Genomic DNA, 19,605 nt, shown 5'->3' on the forward strand with positions numbered 1-19,605 from the left:
TTTGTGTCCTAGTTACAGCCTCCACCAGATGCACAGGGCTTGCCCTAATTTTGTAAGGAGGAGTGACTGCTCAGGGAAACTGAGGCACACTGGTAGGTCAGGGTCCTCTCTACTCCCTCATTCTGCAGTGAGACACATGCATCTTCCCCAGTGAGGAAGTGGCTTAGTCTACTGAAGCTGTAAATGAGGATTTTGTCTTTAATTCCTGCTCCAGATCCAGCGAAGACCCTTCCTAGGCTGGGATGAAGGGAGAAATGAGCTCCTGACACTGCCTCTTAGTCGCAGGGGGCTGCACAGTGCCCCTCCCAGTTGATATCTTCTCAGCTGTTTGAAAAACAGTCAGGGAGGAGGTGAAGCCCTGAGCCAGGCAGCCTGGCTGTCTCTTTAAATGCCGGGGTCTGTGTGGGAGAGGGAGGGGCCGGCTCTGGAGTGCGTGAAATTCCTGGGCTCCTCCGGCAGTCTCAGGCTTAGAGCGCAGCCCTACACATCTCCTCTCGCATGCAACTCACTGAGAGCGAGAGGGAGTGTGTCCTCCCCTCTCGAAGCCGCCAGCATCTCGAGCCACCAAGGACCTGCTTTTCGCACCTCCAACACCTCCTCCCTTCTTCCCCGCCACTCCCTCCCAGAGAGAAAGAAAAAGAAAAGGAGACCGAAAGATTCCGGGATCTGAACCTCCCCAAAGAGGAAACATACCCAGCAAACTCAGTTGATTAAACATCAAACAAACAAACAGACCCCAAATCTTCTGCTCGACTGGAAAGGTAAGATGTGGGGGGAAAGGAAGGCAGGCGGCATGTGAAACAACTCGGGCTTCTTGTTGGTTCTGGGAAGAGGTCGCTCCTGAGAGGGTAGAAGTTTTCAGCTGGGAGCGACCAACCTAGATTTTTTTTTTTTCTTTGAAGGCTGGATCGGAGAGCCTTGGCTGACCATGGGAAGGGCTTTCCAACTGCCTTTCTTTTCCTTCAGTTTCTCCTGGAAGTTGGGTCCTTTTGCTCCAGATGTTGAAAAAGTCAGAGAATGTTTTAGATTTTTAATCTTTTTTAAAGTCTTTCTCTTATTTGCTTGGATTGTTAGTCTGCAGTGACGTGTACCTGTCACTTCATTTTGGGCAGATACTTTTTTTGCATTTTGTGATCACTTTTCCTTCATTTTTTTTTTTTTTTTTTTTTCTGGGGAAGGGGCTAGTTCAAATGAGAAAGAGAAGAAGGGAAGCTCTGAGGATCACAAGAAGAGAAAATTGAACTGAGATAGGGATTTCCCTAGCTGTTGAGGAATTGAAGGGTGTGTATGTGTGTGTGTGTGTGAGTGTGTTTTTTTTCTTTTTTTGGAAGATGTGTGAGGAGGTGGATCTTGAGTCTGAAGATTCAGGCTGGAGTCCTGCTATCTTGCTGTGGAGGTGGGCATACTCAGAGAAGGTGAAAAGGGAGTGTGTGGCGTGTGTGCGAGCACTCCTGTTTGGATCTGCTAGAAGGGAATCTTCCTTCTCTGCCTTCCATTTGTTTATATTAATGATTTAGTAGCAGGCTTGCCTGAAAACTTCCCCTCTGTGTAAGCACTGTGGGTTTTGTAAGCTCTCAGTGACCTTAAAGGCTGGTTCGATGTATTTTTTTCTAGGCATTGTGTTGTACCCAGAGTTTCAGCTCTTTCCCTCTCTCTTTTTTTAACCACAAAACTTAACTGCTTTAGAAACATCATCTTGATGACAAGGGAAAAATATCTGTCGCCCCCCCATCCCTTCCTAGGCCAGTGACGTCATACCAACCTATGGGCTCGGCTGCTTTGCAGGTGACTTACCCTGTGATTACTTGTTAAAAGAAATAAATTTCTCCCTTCTTCCATTAAATGCATTCTTCTTTGGATTTGGATGTAGAAATATCATCATGCTGTGAGAAAATTTTATTTTTGATAACCATTATTGGGGTTTAGGTAAAGTAGGATTTCTCTTCCCTGATCATTATTAAAAATGTTTTGTTTGAATACAAAGGTCAGAGATCATCCAGAGCTAGGCTAGGATGGAGCTAGACAGAGTCGGACAAGATAGGAGAGCTGGGAAAAGGGGAGCTGTCATTTCCCCGCTTCCTCCGGTCATTCCCGCTTGGGGAGATAGTTTTCTTTTACCTCCACAATCCACCCCAACATTCTTAATTCCTCCTCTGCTCTGGGTCCTGTGGATGGCCCTGGAGGGAGAGAGATGCTCCTTGTCACACCTGGAGGACCGTGTAGTTTCGGGGGGTCAGATGACCGTTTGCCTTTGTGATGAAGGTTCCAATGGAAATTTGAACTCCCAGTGCGCTGGGTGACTTAGTACCTGGGATAGTCTATCTGGGGGCACCTGGAGGTTATGTTTGGGGAGCCCGAAGAACTAGCCTTTATGAATTTGCCATTCTGGGTAGAGCCTCCCATCATCATTCAAGGGCTTGCTTCTGCATCGCCTTTCAAGTTAAAATGGTCCCGCTAGTTATGATGGGCAAGTTTACCTAAGGGCTACTGGGTACGTGGCTGAAGGATGGAGGGAAGAGAGAGACACAGCAAGGCTGGTATTTTTTTTTTTTTTTAACCTGGCTTAATCTGCCTCAGTCATATTGGGGCGAACGATATTTCAGACGGGTGCTGGTTGTGCAGAGACATTCCTATTGTTTGAATTTTTTTTTTTTTTTTTTTTGGTTGGGGAGTGGAGAGTAAGGGCTCTTGGCCCATTTTCTGCAGCCTGGGGTTCATCTGGCGAGCCAGTCTTCCTTCTGGAAGAGGGGAAAAAGGCTGGACGCTGGAAGTTCGCTATTAAAGTGAGCAACAGGGCTGGGTTAATTTTTTAAAAACAATCGGACTGTGCGAATGGCCTTTTCTGGAGCTTTCCAGTCCTTTCTAGTGAAATAATAATTTAAAAAAATTGCTTCTTAAGATGCGGGGGCCAGAAATCAAAGGGATTCTAGATTTTGAGAGACAACTGCATCTTTGCTGCTCTGGTAGCTCCCTATTATTAATTATTAGGGGTCTGATGGAGGTCTGGCCTCCTTTTTTGTTGATTTTAATGCTGCGTTTCTACTGAACGTGTTGATGATTTGCTGCTTATATAAGGGAAGGGATGTATCGAGGTGGTTTGATGCTTGGGGTTTTGAGATCGGCTACTGAGATTGGGTGGCGGTTGATGTATTTGTCGATGTGCATGGTAGGAAGGTCTTTTCTTTTGGGTGGTGGGGGGTAAGGGGATGGTTGGAAAATGGTAGATGAGATGCTACAGCAAATGGGGACATGAGGAGAGACGGAGGTGAGGTCGGAAGTCACCGGCTTGCAGAATTTCTGTCCTGCATCCCCCTTTCTCTCGTTCCTTGGGAAAAAAAAATCCATTATCTCTAAAAACACATTATTCTTCAATTGGCCTTTTAGAGAAAGAAGGAGAAGGAGGGGAGGGGTTAATTTGGTGAGGGGGCTTGGTTGTAATTAGCCCACTGCTGCAAAACTGAGATACAGAAATCCATCGGCACCAGCTTTGGGGGCACAGAGAGGCAGCAGAGAGATGGGGGACGACGGGTTGTCAGTCTTGGATGCACAGTGGAGCGGTGGGGTTGGCGTTTGGGTATTGTGTGTGTTTGTGTCTCTGTGTGTGTGCAGTTTTTTCCGCCCTACCACCAATTTCCCCCTCTATCCTCCCCTAATTCTGCTGTTCTCTTGCTTCCATTGGCACACACACCGCTCTCCCCTACCCCCATATACCCCCTCCCCCTTTCCTTTAGTCCTTTCTGTCTGGATGAGAAAATTCTGATTCTGATGGCTCTGCGGCTCTTTTTTTTTTTTTTTTTTTTTCAACACAACAGTGGTGCGATGGCCTTTCCTACATGCCACACGGATGCAGCCTTCTGATAGGAGGGCTAAGTCGGCACATCTACACACGCACGCACTTTGCACACGCTCTTGCACACACACTCTCTCACACAGACACAGGCGATCAAGGGCTTGATTTCGTTTGGTTTCGTTCCCCTTTACGGCTGTCCCCACCCCTACCTCCACCATGGCTCCTCTCCACCCGTCTTCATACGGGAAATGCAGTAACGATACCCACGTCTTCTCCCCACACCGCTCTCTTCTTTCTCCTCGCCATTATTCTTTACCAAAAGCTGTGGTGTGTCGCAGTTCATGGGATTAGCATGTTGGAGTCTTTGGGGGAGGGGACCTCATAAGAAGGGGGTTGGAATGGGGGTAGGTGACATTAATGATTTTTTTTTTTTTTTTTGGCCAAATAAGCACCCGGTGATAATGATGCAATTTAACCATCCGTGTAATATATGTTTGCGGCACATCAGAGGAAGGTTCCACGGGGAAAGCGTCTGGACTGGGTTACCTCTGGGGAGATGTGATGCCTGGACAATAGAGAGACAGATGCCCCCTCTCCACACACACATATGTATGCTCTCACACACACCAACACCCAGCTCTGCTCAGTGGGCTGTGTCAAGCCAGAGGGCACTGCAGAATCTCCCAGAGTTGTCGTGGCTCGTCGGGAGTCTGGAGTGATGTCTTTGTCCTACCCAGCCCTCGCTCTCCGTCTGATGTCTGGTCTTAAAATTCTTGGTGGCCTTTGTGTTGCCTTTTGGGTGAGGGCTGGAGGGGTGTTTGTGTTTTGTCAAACGCCGGTGTGCTCCCAGTCGGACAACACGGATTGTCCACATGGTGCGTGCGGTTCAAGCAGGGGGTGCCTGCCTGTTCGTGCTGCGTGAGTGTGCTTGGTGGGCACGGACGCGCGCACGGCTCTGGGGAGGTGTGGGGGCGACAGGGAAAGGAGGCTCCCCTTCCCTCTCTTGTGGGGGAGGAAGGCAAAGAGCGGCGGTCTTTGGTGGGGGTGAGAAGGCGACGGAGTTTTCAGGGTAGCTGAGAAGACGGTGGGGGGAGAAGGCGCCTGTCTCCGGCGGCAAGCCTCGTGGGAGAGCCGCGCTCGCCAGAGCAGGCCCGTGGGTGGCTGTGCTCATGGAGGACGAGCGGGCGGCTGCGGACGGAAAGGGGAGAAGGGATGAGGTGGGCCAGACTGAGGGCTTCCCTGGCCACCTCGGGAGCCCTGGGCAGAGCGGGGGAGGACGGCCCTGCTCGCCCCGGCCTCAGCCACCCGCGTGGGAGGGTGGCCCGGCCTTGTGGGAGGCTCTGCAGCCCCTGAGGAGCTGCGCTCGCCCTCGGCCGGGATAGCAGCTGAGCCCCTGTGCCCTCCTGGGCACCAGCCGTCGTAACTATCGGACGCCATTTTCCCTTCTCTTTTGGTTAAAGGTGTGTCCCTCTTTATGAGCAATTACATGTGAAATTGGAAAACATTTTTCCTAAGAGAAAAAAAAATCCTTGGGGCAAAATGCTGGTTGTTGTACGTAGCTTATGTCCCTCTCCCTTCCTGGGGCTGACCTTGAGGGATCAGGGAGAAAGGGTTACGTCATTGCCAGAGAAAGGGGACAAATGGGGGGTAGGATGCCCCAGGGGCGAATCATTGTGCCAAATGCCGAGAGGAGAAGGCTCTTGGGATCCCCCTGCTGTGTTCTCCTTATGTGACCCTCGTGTGTGGATGGGAGACTTGGAAAAGTAGAAACGTCCGTTCCAAAGCTCGCCCCCTAGAAATGTGCAGGCCTTGGTTCCTGCTGCCACCAGGCCCTGCTTCCCTCAAGCACGTACCTGCTGGGGGAGGAACCACCAGCCTCTCCGCAGCTCTGACCCTTGAGGGCCAGCCCTGGCTGCTCTGCAGATGATGAGGCGTGACTGGGCCAGCCACAGGTGGCAGTACTGGGCTCGTGCAGGGCTCTGCAGGTCTGTGCTCAAGTGAGGCCTCTGCTGAGTGGCCTTCTAAAATAGCGCCCCTCACCCTGACCCCCCGCTACCTTCAGCCCACGTCTCTGCCTTTCATTCCAATCAGCTGCTCACTACCTAACACTGCATTACATACCGAAGTGTTAAGGTAATCTTGTCTGTCTCTCCCTCTGGAATTCAGGTTCCGTGAGGTCAGGGTCTTTGCCTGTTTTTGTTCATTGCAGTGTTCTCAGTGCCTAGGACATTTGCTGGCATGTAGTAGGTGCTCAACAAATATCTGTTGATTGGAAGAAAGAACCATATGGATTTGGTGTTGGATTTGGTGTCGGCTCTAACCTTGGAGCCTGTCTTCTGCGAACGCTGAACTTTGCCTCTGCCTGTCCCTGCCTGCAAGTCCAGATCTGCTAGAGGAATTGCAAAGTGTGACTTTCGAGTTCAATAGAAAGGTCTCCTCCATGCCTGGCTCAGACTGACTCTGCCTCCTTCATGGTCCCACTAATACTAGTTAATCATCATCATCAAGTAATAGTAACGGTAGTGACATAGCTACCGTTTCTGAGGTACTTAATATATACCAAGTTCTGTACCAAGTTTCTTTCTTTTTTTTCTTTTACATTCAGTATCTCTTTTAATTTTCCAGACAACTCAGTGTAGTATACAGCTGGCCCTCTGTATCCGTGGGTTCTGCATCCTCGGATATGGAGGGCCAACTGTGCCACATCATTTTATATAAGAAACTTGAGCACCCGAAGATTTTTGAATCCGCGAGGGATCCTAGAACCAATACCCCATGGCTACCGAGGGATGACTCTGCTATTATTCCCTGCCTTTGACAGAAGAGGAGACTGAGACTTAGATAAAATAAGATAGTAAGATGGCAGATCAGGGGTTTGAGCTCAGATCTTTTTTATTCCAGAGCCCAAGTCCGTGACCCTTATGTTACCCTGTTAGAGGTAAAAGGGAGATGAGCCATTATCTCATTCAGTGCTCTCAAATACAGATGAGAAAACTGAGGCGAAGAGAGATTAAATGGCTGGTCCAAAGTCATATGCCAAGTTTGATGCAGAGACAAAGCTGGAATCCAGGTTTTCTGGCTATCCGGGCAGTGTTCTTTCTATACCATCTTGCTGCCTGTGGGACGTGGGCCCTCTCTCAAATGGGATTGTACTGGAGGCTGCCGGAGGTGCCCTCTTAGCTTTCCTTCTTCCTTGGTCGGTGGGGGAGTGGGGTCTTGGTGAGGTGGGAGGGAGTAGATGTGCCTTTAATGAGGGCAGACTCTTCCTGCCGAGCTGGAAGGAGACTGGGGGCTATTCTCCAGGGTCATCAGAATCACTGGGTGCTGGTCAAGGTCATCCCCTGAGTGTGCTGGAGGAAGAGACCCCAGTGGAGTGCTCCAGGTTCTTAGTCCCATGTAGCCCTGCCCATCATGGTTACTCTCAGATACAGCAGTAGCTCCATTCAGAGGTCCAAGCAGCTGGTGTCTGGATCCTGATGACCTGGGAGCTTGTGTGCTTCTCCCAGACTGGCTTAGCCCTTGCTTCTCAAGAAAGCAAGGCGTGGAGCCAGACACTAGCCTCAGTGTGTTTCATTTCCGTTTCCAGAGGCTGGCTGGAGAGCTTGAATTCATGGACTATGTGGAAGGGTCCTTACTAGTCCCTCTGCTCCAGCCCTAGGGTTGGCCTTGACCTCGACTCAGGGAGGGGATAGACATCCTAGCGTGCGTGCGTGCGTGCATGCATGTGTGCATGTGTGGGTGTATGTTATGCTGGGGCCAGGAAGGTAGGGGAAGTGGGGGACCAGAGTAAAGTGGGTTCTGAGAAGCAGGGAAGCCTTACCTTCTTCCAGGACCTTGAGACAGCGTGAGAAGCCTTTTCTGTGTGACTTTGAGGTGGGGTGACCAGATGCCCTGGTTTGTAGAGACAGGCCCATTTAGGCCTTTGTCCTAGTGTAATTATTAGCTCTCAGAAATGTCCTGGTTTGGATGATAAAACATATGGTCATCCTTCTTTGAGGTGACATTACCCACTTTCTGTTCATGGGACAGAGAGAGGAAAGGCGTGTCAGATAGGGAAATCAAATTTTAGGCCAAGAAGATGGTTAGGAGAAGAGACTTCCCCCAGAGATGCTTCCATTTGTCCCCTATTTCTAAAGGATTAAGACCTTAATCTTCTGACTACTCCTGCTACCAACATGACGACTAATAACCTAACTACCTTACTACAACTACCAACATGACGACTACTAACCTAACTACCTTACTACAACTACTTCTTCTAGCCAACATTTGAGTCCTGTGTGTCAGATACTATGCTAAGCACTTGACACGCATTGTCCCACTTAACCTTCCTACCACCCTACGAGGTGGGTACTGTTAACATCTCAGTATGACAGATAAAGAAACTGAGCCCTACAGAAGTTGAATAACATGTGCAAGGTCACGCAGGTAGGAAGTGACGAGGTCATGTTCAAACCCAGTGGCCTGGCTCCAACGCTCTGATAGCCACACTGTGTCGCAGCACCTCCGTGGGCCTGTCCTCTGGTCCCCACGTCTGGGAACTTGACTCTGAGAGCCAACCCGCTTGCTGGGCTGGCTGCTCACAACCCTGGGACCTGCGGAAGATGCTGCTGCCAGTCAGTGGCCCGTTAGGCTTAGGGAGAGGAAGCCGCTGGCCCAGCAGTGGTGCTGCTGCTGGTCTTTCTGATGGTACTTTAGAGACTCTGGTTCCCACGGTGACTCAGTTACCTTCTTGCGACTTCAGGCACCTTGTCGGGGGAGGGAGCTTAGGTCGTTTGGGATGGTGGTGGGTGGGCAGAAGGCAGAGAACCTGCCACCCGCCTCTGCTTTGCTCTGTGGCCCCGATCCCTGATGGGCCCACACTCCCCTTGGCTGTTGCAACAGGGGGTGGCCCTCAGTGGAGATGCTGGCGAATGGACAGCCACCTAGCACCTGCTCTTAGCAGAGCATGGTGTTCTGGTGTATTTCCTGTAATGGGCAGTGTCCTCATTTGTCTGATGAGGAAACCGTTGGTCAGAAGGGTTAACTAACTTGTCTAGGATCACACAGTGAGAAGTAGCAGACTTTGGACCCAAGCTTGGGTCTGACTCCAGAATTCATGCTGTTTCTGAGTCCTTGCACTGCCCGCTGTGCTGAACCCTGGAGAAGAGGGGGTGGGAGCCAGAGGAGGAGACTCCCCAGGAGGAGGTCTTCAGATCAGCTCCTGAGTGTGAGGGCTGCGGAGGGCGTCTGGGGCTCATCATCTTGCTGAGCCACCCCTGGGCCTCCTTCCCTCCTCCAGCCAGGGGAAGACAGCTGCTGACCTCTCACTGGATGAGTGCTCATTCTGGTCTGGAGGGAATGGGGAGATGGGCCCACCCACGCCTTGCAGGTACCTCTCTCCCCCATGGAGCAGCGATAGATGCACTGACACCTAATCCCTCTTCCTTCCCCCTGTGTCTATGTCATAGGGTCAGGGGTGAGAAGGGGTGGGTGATCTCCCCGCCTAGAGACTGGAGGGAGGATACACAGTGGGAGGAGCTGGGATTCCCCTGCTGGAGGACTCCAGGGAGAAAGGGGAATTTTTTCTTGCTTGAGAAGCAGAGAACATGAGAAGAGCATTTTTCTCACTGAGGGGATGGTCTGTGGCCCCCAAGCTGAGCTGCATTAGCTTCATTGCAGTCCCATTGAAGACTGTGTTTATTTTTTCAATAATGTGTTAATTAAACATCGATTTCCAGGTAGAAGAAAGGGAATTGGATTGCCAGAGCTAATGGGGTGTGAGGAGGGTGGGGAGCTGGTGAGAGGGGCCCAAGCTGGAGTCAGCGCTCTTCAGCGTCACCCCGGGACGGGTGGAGGGGAGGCAAGGCTGCCTCGTCCCCTGGCTCGAAATTTGGAATTTTCAGCTCCCCATGAGCCTTCAGGAGGCGTCTTCTCTACCCTTTGGCTGCCAGAGCAGATGGAGATGGCTCTTTGCTGAACCTCAATTCAAGGGGAGAGAAAGAGTCATTCTTCACCTTCTCCAGCATCTTTGGTTTTTTTGTTTGTTTGTTTGTTTGTTTTTTGAGTGACCCTGTGCCAGGCCTTTTGCTTGGCACCCTACATAGGTTAGCTCATTGGTTTTTAAAATAAACACAGGGGTAGTACTTCTTCTATACCCCACTTTGGAGATGAGGAAACTGAGGCTCAGAGAAGTAGCAAACTCAAGAGCAAAGAGCTGGGCAAGCTTGGCAAGAAAAGGGGGCCCTAGAAGAGTAGGAAGTATCTGAGGTCAGCAGAATAGCCGCCAAGGGTCCACGCCCCTCTAAAGGCAAGAAAGAAAAGGATGAAGCAACAGAGAATGATTTGTTATTTTATCACTGGCTGAGATGGATTGAGCTTTTGCTACGTGCCAACACCTGTGTTAAGTGCTTTGCATATACAGTTGTGAGGATGCAGTGAGTAAGTGTTAAGTAATGTTATTCCCATTTTAAAGATGAGGAAAGTGGGGCTTGAAGAGGTTAACTAACCTGCTGAGGTTGCAGAGTTGGTAAACGGCGGAGCTGGAATAAAACTTTGGTGAACAGGACTTTGGGACCTCTTTACAGTCGTGTTCTGTTGTCTCATCCACACTGAGGACACGGATGCCTGCTCAGCAAGTCACCTATAACTTCTGGGAGGTAAAAACTTGGGGCCTTTAGGGTGGATTCTCCGACTAGATCCTGAGCCCCAGAAATCCCAGAGTCTTGCAATGTGAACCTCACTGTCCCTTCCTTTCTCAGCCCATGACAGCTCAGGCTGAGCCTCTGGTTGGGTGAAGGCTGTTCTGGCTGCTTGTGGTGTCTGGAGCCTGCATTAGTGAGCTGGGTGGGAAGGGTAAGTTAGAGTAGTAGTTCTTAGACTTTGCTGCATATTAGAATCACCATGTTAAAATCCCAAACCTGTGCTGCAACTCATCCCAATCAAATCAATCTTTAGGGGTAAGACACCAGGATCAGTATATTTAAAGCTTCCCAGGTGATCCATCAGACTTATAAACTGGTGGTTCAGAATAGCCTCTGCTGCAAAGCAGGTGTTCGCAGGCTAGGCTAGTTTCTGTTTCCAGAGTTAGAAGTGCAGAATTAATTGGTTACACAGACCCAGTATCCAGTGGGGCAATGCTTATATTGGTCAATTTTCTTCTCATTAGAATAGCAGCTTTCAGACTTTGGTATGCATCAAGACATCTGGGGAACTTTTACAAAATGCATATCCTTAGGCCCCACTGCAGATCTGATTTGGAAGTTCTAGGATGGCCCAGGAATCTGCATTAAAAGCAAGCACTTTCTGTGACTGGGTGAGGTCATGATATCCAGGGCCAGCCCCAGAGCCCCCTTTGTTTCATGCACATACATGTGAAGTCTTCTCTCTTTGGAGGGGTGAAAAGGTGAGGACAGAGACTGCTGTGGTCACCTGTTGATCCGTGAGGTTTGGTCGTCTTTGCTCAGGGCTGACTGTCCATTGCTAACACGAGAAGGCCTGCCCCCCTATCCTGGATCCCTGCTACTCACCACAGAGCCTTGTTTCATGTCCTGTGTGCAGGCAGCCCTGAGGGAGGAGAAGATGATCCCAATCTGGAAACTTGGCAGCCTTCCTTCTCAGGTTTTAAAAAAATCAGAGTAAATCTCTGCACAACTTGAGTGTTCGGGAGTCTGTCAGCGGCAACCATCCCGAGTCTTCCCCCGGGATTGGTGAACAGCTTCTCTGGGGCTCATTTTAAACTTTTCTTCCAAAGCTGTCAAAAAATAGAGAATAGTCAGAGACTCTCAGAGCTGGAAGGGACCTTGGTGATCTTCCATGCCAGCGTTAATATTCTGTTCATTTATTCATCCAACAGATATTTATTAAACACCTACTATATCCAGGCACTGTACCAGGTGCTGGGAATACACAAGCCACAATCAAGAGAGATACTTGGTTTATCCCTCATGGAATTTAAACTTGGGTGGAGGGGCAAATATTATATAACACAAAGAAATACGTAATTATAAATTATGGCGAATGCTCTGAGAATTATGGAGACCTAATTTAGAATGATGGGATCAAGGGGGAAAATGATAGCTAAAGTTCTCACTATATGTAGACCCTGCTGTAAGGGTTTCACATGTTTCACTAGACTACATCCTCACAGTGAGTCTTGGAGGGAGGGAGGTACGTTATTATTGTTCCCTTGTTACAGATGAGGAAACTGAGCCGCGGAGAGGTGTCCAGGCTAGACCTAAAACTGAGGTCTGTCTGACTCTCCTACCCTCTCTAACATCCCATCTCAGAGTGGGGAGGTGGGTTGGAAAAACTGATGTTTGTGCAGAGAGAGAGCTGAAGGATGAGGTGGGGGTGAAGCAAAACCAGAGAAGTTAAGAAAATGCTGATAATCCTGGCCACGTGTGGAACGCTTAGATGCTAAGCAGTATGTAAAATGCGTTATTAAAATTATCTCACTGAATTCTGCAACAACTAGGAAAAGTAGGAATCCTTATTCCCTTTTTTGCAGGCAAGGAAACTGAGGCTTTGAGAGGTAAAGTTCGCAGACGGTGGACACTCTGAATCTTGCCCTGTCTGGGCTTCTTGCATCTCACCTGTTGGGTTTGCTAATCATGAACAGTGGGTGACAAGGGGGATTACTTCAGAGCCCTCAGGCCTGCTTGTCCTGGCTGGGGAGAACCCAGAGGAAGGAGGAACAAAGGACTTCTTTGGGGCATGGCTGCCCCTCTGTGCTGTGAGCCATCTCCATTTTCCTTTCATCTGGCAAGAGCCCCCAGGCCAGCCTTCTTCTAGGTCTGATGGCCCAGGACCTCTGACTTGTTGCTAATTAGTTAGATGCTTGTCACCTGCAGTTCCGTCCTTCCTTTTCTGTCTGGTGCCTCCCCGAATACCCTCCCTGCGTGTTCACCTGAGGTCGCCTCTGCCCTCGAGGCCTGTGGTCCCACTGGCCCACCTTGAGCTGATCTGCACTGGGCCGATGTGAGTTGAGGTGGGAAGAAGGACAGGGACTCAGGTCACAAAATTGGTCTAGAGCCACGAGAGAGAGGCAAGAATATGTGAGAAGCGGAAGGAGATGTGTTAATGGGTCATTGATAAAATACTAACTTCCTGAAAAGCTTGCCGGGACACGGGAGTTCATTTCTTCAGCATCCTTTCCCTGACCTGCAGGTGAGTGAATGTGCCCATGTAGACAAGTGCCCCACGAGACGGCGGCTTCTCCGTGCCCTGCCTGGAATCGCCTCCAGGGTTGACGGGATGGTCTGGCAAAGCTGGGGGAGCACCCTAAGGGAGCAGAGTAGCTTTTTGCCTGCTTTTCTCCTGGCCCTGGAGTAATGGGGATTGCCTCAATATTGGGCTCTGCTTCTGATGAGGATAACACTTGAAGGCAATCGCTTGACTCCCCAGATGCCTGGAATCAAGACACAAAAGGGAAGGCGGGGAAGCTTTCCGAGAAGGGGTGAGATGTGTGGGAGGGAGGAAGGGTGGCTTGTGTGTGGGTTGCGCGTTTGGATGACAGTCACTCTTTCTTTTTTTGTATATGTGTGGTTCTTTTTTCTTTTCTTTTCTTCTTCTTTTTTTTTTTTTACAACAATTAACTCCTTATAAAAGTGACTTAATGATTTTCTTATTGCAAAATATTACTTGTTCATTACAGAACATTTAGAAAATACTGGAAAAAAAAAACTCACCTGTAAGTCCCCAACTCCAAAAATAACCAATGGGGAAATTTTGATTTCTATTTTCCAGCTTAATATCTAAGCATCCACAATCCAGGGTGTGCTATTCTGTTTCTAAAGACATTCCTTCACTCATTTAACAAGTACTAATTGAGTGCCTGCTCTGTGCCATGCACTGAAATCACATTTTGGAGGCTGTCACACTAGCTCGATTTTCACTTAAAGATACATCATGAGCACTTTTCCACAACAGCCACTCGTGCTGTTGAGCTTCCAGATTTAGATTTTGGGTGTAACGAGGCAGTTGGCAAATCTTGGCATCTGAAGTCTCATGTCTTAAGAAGGAAGGAAAGATTGCTGAGCCTCTCTCCTCAGCACATAAGGCAGGTGCTGTGTTAGTCTCCTTGGGGGGAAATGTGTTCCTTTACCTTGGAAATAAGGAAGGGACAGGTTTGGAGGGTGGGAAAAACTCTAACCCTTTATTAGTGTTAGAGTCTGGGATTTCTCCAAATGAGGGGTTTGGAAAAGAGAGATTCCATTCTCCTGTATAGAATCCCAGCATCTTAGATAGTGGGTGGCATGTTAGAGCATGGCTAGCTCGCCTTCTTCAATGTATAGATGAGGGCCATCAGCAGTCAGATGATCTGCCCGAGGACACACACATGGCTGACGGCACAGCTGGGACTGGAGCCTGGGGAACGGTGCTAGGGAGAGTTGCACGGCGGTTGGAGATGGATTTGGTAGAAGTGGTTCAGAGAGACCCCTTGCTGGGCAGATGGAGGGACTCCACTGGCCTTGCTTGAGTTTGGTTACTGTGTTTAAAAGAGGTTTGCAATACAGGTTTGATTTGCTGATCTCCTACCCCATTCCTTATCTACAGTATACTCCATGCCACCATCTCTCAAATGCACATCTGAGGTTCCACAGAGGCCTGGGGCGGGGTGGGGGTGGGATGGAGAGAGGAATGCCCTCTGGAAAGTCAGTACTGCTCATAGACCCATCTGGTCCAGTGCAGGCTTCCATGAACTCAACTCAGCAAATAGCTCCTGGACGCTTCCTTTGCCTGGGGCATTGTGTTTAGTGCTAGGGATACAGAGAAAAGTGATAGTTGACATTCTCTAGTAAAGGACATTATGAGTGTATACATCGTAGCGGGAGGCCTGGATCCAGGATAGAAGGGGGTTTCCATGGAGGGGATGCTTATTTTTTGCCAGAGAAGGGAGTGTGACGAAGGCTTCACTGAGGTGGTGGAATTCATAAACAGTGACATCAGCAGATGGGGAAGAAGGACCAAGGATGATAGGCCAAGGAAATGGCATGAGGAAAAGAAAGAAAATGAGGAATTCCCTCCGATAAACAGGAGATTGACCTTTATAGCAATGGGTGGAGGACTGAGTGAGCGTGGGGCTGGAAGGTATGTTTAGGCAAGTTTTTGAATAACCTGAAATGGTAGGTGTTTCAGTTAGCATGATCCCTAGCAGGGGGACTCCCAACTCAATCAGGCTTAACCATGGAGGGAATTTTGGGGGGTAGGTTCACATAACTAAAATTTTAGAGAATGGATCTCAGCTTTGGTTCGGTCTAAGGCTGTCCAATATTATCAGAGGCTCAGGCTGGTTCGCCCGTGGTAGTAAAATGCTCTGCAGCTCTAGACCTCAGGTCAGCAGCCTGACCCGTAAGAGCTAGAGAAAACTTCTCCCTTAGCCATTGAAGAAAAATCTTGGGCTTCACTTGGGTTGGACCAGCTTAGGTCACATGCCCCTCTCTGAACCAATTGCAATTTGATTCCCTCCCCTGGAGCTGGGGGTGGAGCCAACACACCCCAACCACATGGCTGCTTTGCCATGGGTGGGGTCTGGTGTGGGTGCTGGGAGATGCAGATGGTAGGCAAAGGCATTTGGACTTTAGTCTGTTTGTCCCCGGGAACATGGGATGAATTAGAGCAGTGGTGGCTTATTCACATGTGGTGTAGGAGCAGAACTCTGGAGGCAGGATGGAGAAGTCACTGGATTTGGCAGAATCGGAGGCAAGGAGGGTACTACCTGGCTGACACTGGCTCTATTGGCCACTGAGCCAAGTCCAGACTATGGTCCATGTGGGTGCATCTGATTCATCCTGGCACAGGGCAGGAAGGAGGAAAGGCGGAACAAGGGAGTAACTACAAAGGACCAAGCCAGTCTTCATCTGTCAACATTGTTCTCCTGCAGATTTTGTCATTTTTCAGAGAGAAAAGGCTAAGAATCTTTTAGGGAAGCCTGAGGGTTGGTGCTTCTTGCAAAATACTTCAGAAGGGCCTGTGGTTTCCTAGGTAGAGCCTGAGGTGCAGGAACCTGAGTTTATACTTTGTGGATCTGAGTTTTTTATTCCTTTTGCAGCATGGACATGCATGGCTCCTCCAGCATCAGCTTTGACTGATAGGTGCCTTCGCAGCATCACCATTTCCTTAGGGACCTGATGACTTCAGAGCTGCTGTGCTGGTTTCCGTTTATGTTTAGTTGGACCTTGCTGGACTGTTTGTGCTCTGAACTGTGCTTGGAGAATTAATTGCTTTATGCCGCAAAGTCAATAGGATGCTTTTTGTTTCTGTTCCTTGAAATGGAGATAGAAGCGTTTTTACTAGGAGATCCCTTGTGAACTGGCAAAAGGGGGTTCTTCTGACTTGGTGATTTTCCTCCTGTGTGTGAATCTGTATAGGTAGCTGAAAATTGAGCTAGAGTAGAGGGGATAAAAGGAGCAGGCTGGCAGTGAGAACATGATGCTCTCGGGTTTCAGGACGGTCATATTGCTCTGAGTTGGCTTTTGGGGGATCCCTGGACTTGGGACAAAAGAGCTGTGTTTGAATGTTAGCTTTGTCATTCATAGCCACATGGCCTTGGACTCTTGGCTTTGAAGTTTCAGAGGGCAGCTGTGGAGGACCTACTGTATCGCAGGGCTGCCTTGAACGTGTGATTGCTTCTTATTTTGAAGTGGCCCTGAAGTAGCAGTGAGAATGGAGCCCTAGGTTCTGAGGAGCTTCTTTGTGCAATGCACTGTGCCTAAACTGTTCGCACGCTCTCCAGATCCTCATGACGGCCCATGAGACAGGTAGCGGTGTCTTCATTGCAAAGATGAGATAAATGGAATCTCAGGGAGGTTAAGTAATTTACCCAAGGCTTCTCAGCAAGTGAATGAGATGTAAAGCCAGTGGTTTCTGACTTCAAAGCCTGTAGTGCTCTGAGTATCAAGATACGACAAGGGAAGCATCATGAGCTTTGGTTTAGGGTAACTCCCTGCTTGTTATTTACTAGCTAAGTAGATACTTCACCTCCTGAGCCACTTGGATTTACAGCTCTATTGTGACTCCTACCTCAGGGCTGCTTCAAAATGAGAAAATTCACAGGTCCGAGGCAGCCCTGGAACATAATAGGTCCTCCATAGCTGTTCTCTGAAACTTCAAAGCCAAGCGTCCAAGGCCATATGAGTATTAATAATGAAGCTGATATTCAAGTGTCATTATCTATAAATCAGAGGTAATAACATCATATTTGTAGTTGGGGATGGCTTAGAATCAAGTGACTTGTCTGAGGTCATCTAGTTGGTAAAGTGATTCCGCCGAGATTAGAACCCTTTGTGGTCTAATCCACATGCCACTCCCCTTTCTATACTACTTTGTGGTTCTGCCTGGTATATAAGAGGCATTACCACAGTAATACTGGTGGTGATAATCGTTATTTTCTTTTGGTCAGATTCTGCTAATAGAAAGCTTCTGCTTCCGGTGACAGATAGGACAGGCAAGGAGGTTTTCTTTTCATCTTTCCCTTTCCCTCCAAATACATCTCTCAGGGTTTTCTTGGGAGTAGGAGTTGAAGAAATGAGACTAGGGCCAAGTGGAAAGGTGAGCTGTTAGGATGTAAGGTTTGGGGGGATGTGGCATAGGCCAAGGCAGGAGGTGAGAGAGATCATCAGATAGCTCGGTGGAACATGCTGGAATGTTTTATGTGTGCTACAGAGGAAGAGAAGTCCCTAGGAGGTGGTGTTGGGGAGCTTGGGCTCACTGTGTGTTCTTGGACTTTTCTAAAGTATGTATTCAGTAAACTAGCATGTAGAGAGCACGCGTGTGTCAGATGATTGTGTTCCTCACACCCCGTAAGGTTGATATTATCACCCTCGTTTAGGGAAGGAGGGATTAAATTGCTCATGACTCCCTAGCCAGTGAGCCTCAGAACCAGGATGCAAAACAGGATTACAGGATGCAAGGCTTTTCCACCATAGAATATCTGTATTTAGAAAAACTTGCCCTTTCGACATGTTTCACAGACTCCTAAAAGATTCCATTTTAACTTCCACCCTCTGGTGGTTGAGGAAACAGACGCTTAGTGGCCAAATGATTTGACCAAAGTCCCACAGTGGGAGGAGCCATCTGAGGTCAAGGTCATGAGATCTCCAGGTAATGGTTACTTCAAAGTGTATAGCAGATACCTGGGGTGCCTGCCCACGCAGGGAACTGACGAGAAGTGATGGGGCATTAGGGCTACAGTGCTGTAGGCTTGTGTTTAGAGCCTGATTTCGGGTCCCTTGGAGGATCTGGGACAAATCAGGAAACCAAGGCAGAAGCCCATGCGTAAGAGCTAGACGTTACTTTGGGCCCTTGGATGCTGAGGCAACAAGAGCAATTGAAGATCTCGTAAGGGGGTCGGGCTCAGCTTACTGAATGGGGAAGGTACAGGCTGCCATGTTCCTGGATTCACTGGCCATGTGGTTATTATAATCTGGATTTCTTAAGGCCTGATGCATGGGTTCTCAATCAGACTGACCCAGATGTGAATGTGAGTGAGTCTGTTCTATGAGTACAAACTTTGGGCAAGTGACTTCCCCTCTCTGAGTCTCAGATTTGTCATTTACAAAACAGGAATAAAGTCACACCCACCCCACAGGTCAATTGGGAATATTAAGTGAGGAATTATAAGTAGACTACCTAGTTTAGGGCTCTCAGAATTAATTATATGTCTGGCCTGGACCTTGCACTTGAACTCAAACTTGTACATCCACCTGCTTGATCATCAGCTCTACCTGTTTGTTTAATACTAATTCAACTCAGATTTTACACGCTTTAACATCTTTTGATTATACGTTCTGCTCCCACCTACTCTTCCCAGATGGGGAACTCCATCCTCTTAGTTGCTCACCGGGACACACTTAGAATTGTTTTTGACTCGTTTCTTGCTCTCACATCCCACGTTCAATCTATCAACCAAGCCAGTAGCCTCTCATTTAAAAGCTAAATCCAGAATATATCCAGACTTCTTACCCCTGTGGTCCAAGCCACCACTACCACCTCTCACCTGCACTATTGCAATGAACTCCCTACTGGACTCCTGCTTCCACTCTTTTTTTCTTCACATCTTTATTGGAGTATAAATGCTTTACAATGGTGTGTTAGTTTCTGGTGTATAACAAAGTGAATCAGCTATACATATACATATGTTCCCATATCTCTTGCATCTCCCTCCCTTCCACCCTCTCTATCCCACCCCTCTAGGTGGTCACAAAGCATGGAGCTGATCTCCCTGTGCTATGTGGCTGCTTCCTACTAGCCATCTGTTTTACATTTGGTAGTGTATATATGTCCATGCCACTCTCTCCCTTTGTCCCAGCTTCCCCTTCCCCCTCCCTGTGTCCTCAAGTCCATTCTCTACGTCTGTGTCTTTATTCCTGTCCTGCCCCTAGGTTCTTCAGAACATTTTTTTTTCTTAGATTCCATATATATGTGTTAGCATACAGTATTTGTTTTCCTCTTTCTGACTTACTTCACTCTGTATGACAGACTCTGGGTCCATCCACCTCACTACAAATAACTCAAGTTCGTTTCTTTTTATGGCTGAGTAATATTCCATTGTATATATGTGCCACATCTTCTTTATCCATTCATCTGTCGATGGACACTTAGGTTGCTGCTTCCACTCTTGACTCTATACTTTTTTTTTTTCTTCACACAGCAAGCTGGAATGAGCCTTTAAAGTGAAAGTCTGATTATGTCATTGCATTCAAAAGGCTCCTATAGCTTCCGATACCACCCCGAGTGAGCCCCAGAGTCCTAAGTCTGACTGGCAAGCCCCACCAGATCTAGCCTCAGCAACTTTCTACCTTCCTCTCCTTCCACTTTCCTTCTCACTCGTGCTG

The 19,605-nt window shown here is 48.6% G+C and overlaps 1 protein-coding gene across 7 annotated transcripts in view; it reads left to right on the forward strand.

Annotated features, from left to right (window-relative positions):
- Positions 1-457: 457 nt before the first annotated feature.
- The window catches only part of NRXN3 (neurexin 3), a 1,686,346-nt gene continuing 1,667,198 nt past the window's right edge, over positions 458-19,605 (forward strand). For all 7 annotated transcript variants that reach the window (XR_003435587.1, XR_003435591.1, XR_003435588.1 and 4 more), the window contains exon 1: positions 458-761. The gene's annotated coding sequence lies outside the window, so the exon portion shown is untranslated. The remainder of the gene's footprint in view (positions 762-19,605) is intronic.

The sequence above is a fragment of the Aethalodelphis obliquidens genome, unplaced genomic scaffold (genome assembly GCF_003676395.1).
Source record: "Aethalodelphis obliquidens isolate GAN/ISIS:26980383/991018 unplaced genomic scaffold, ASM367639v1 scaffold21, whole genome shotgun sequence".
Taxonomy (NCBI): Eukaryota; Metazoa; Chordata; class Mammalia; order Artiodactyla; family Delphinidae; genus Aethalodelphis; species Aethalodelphis obliquidens.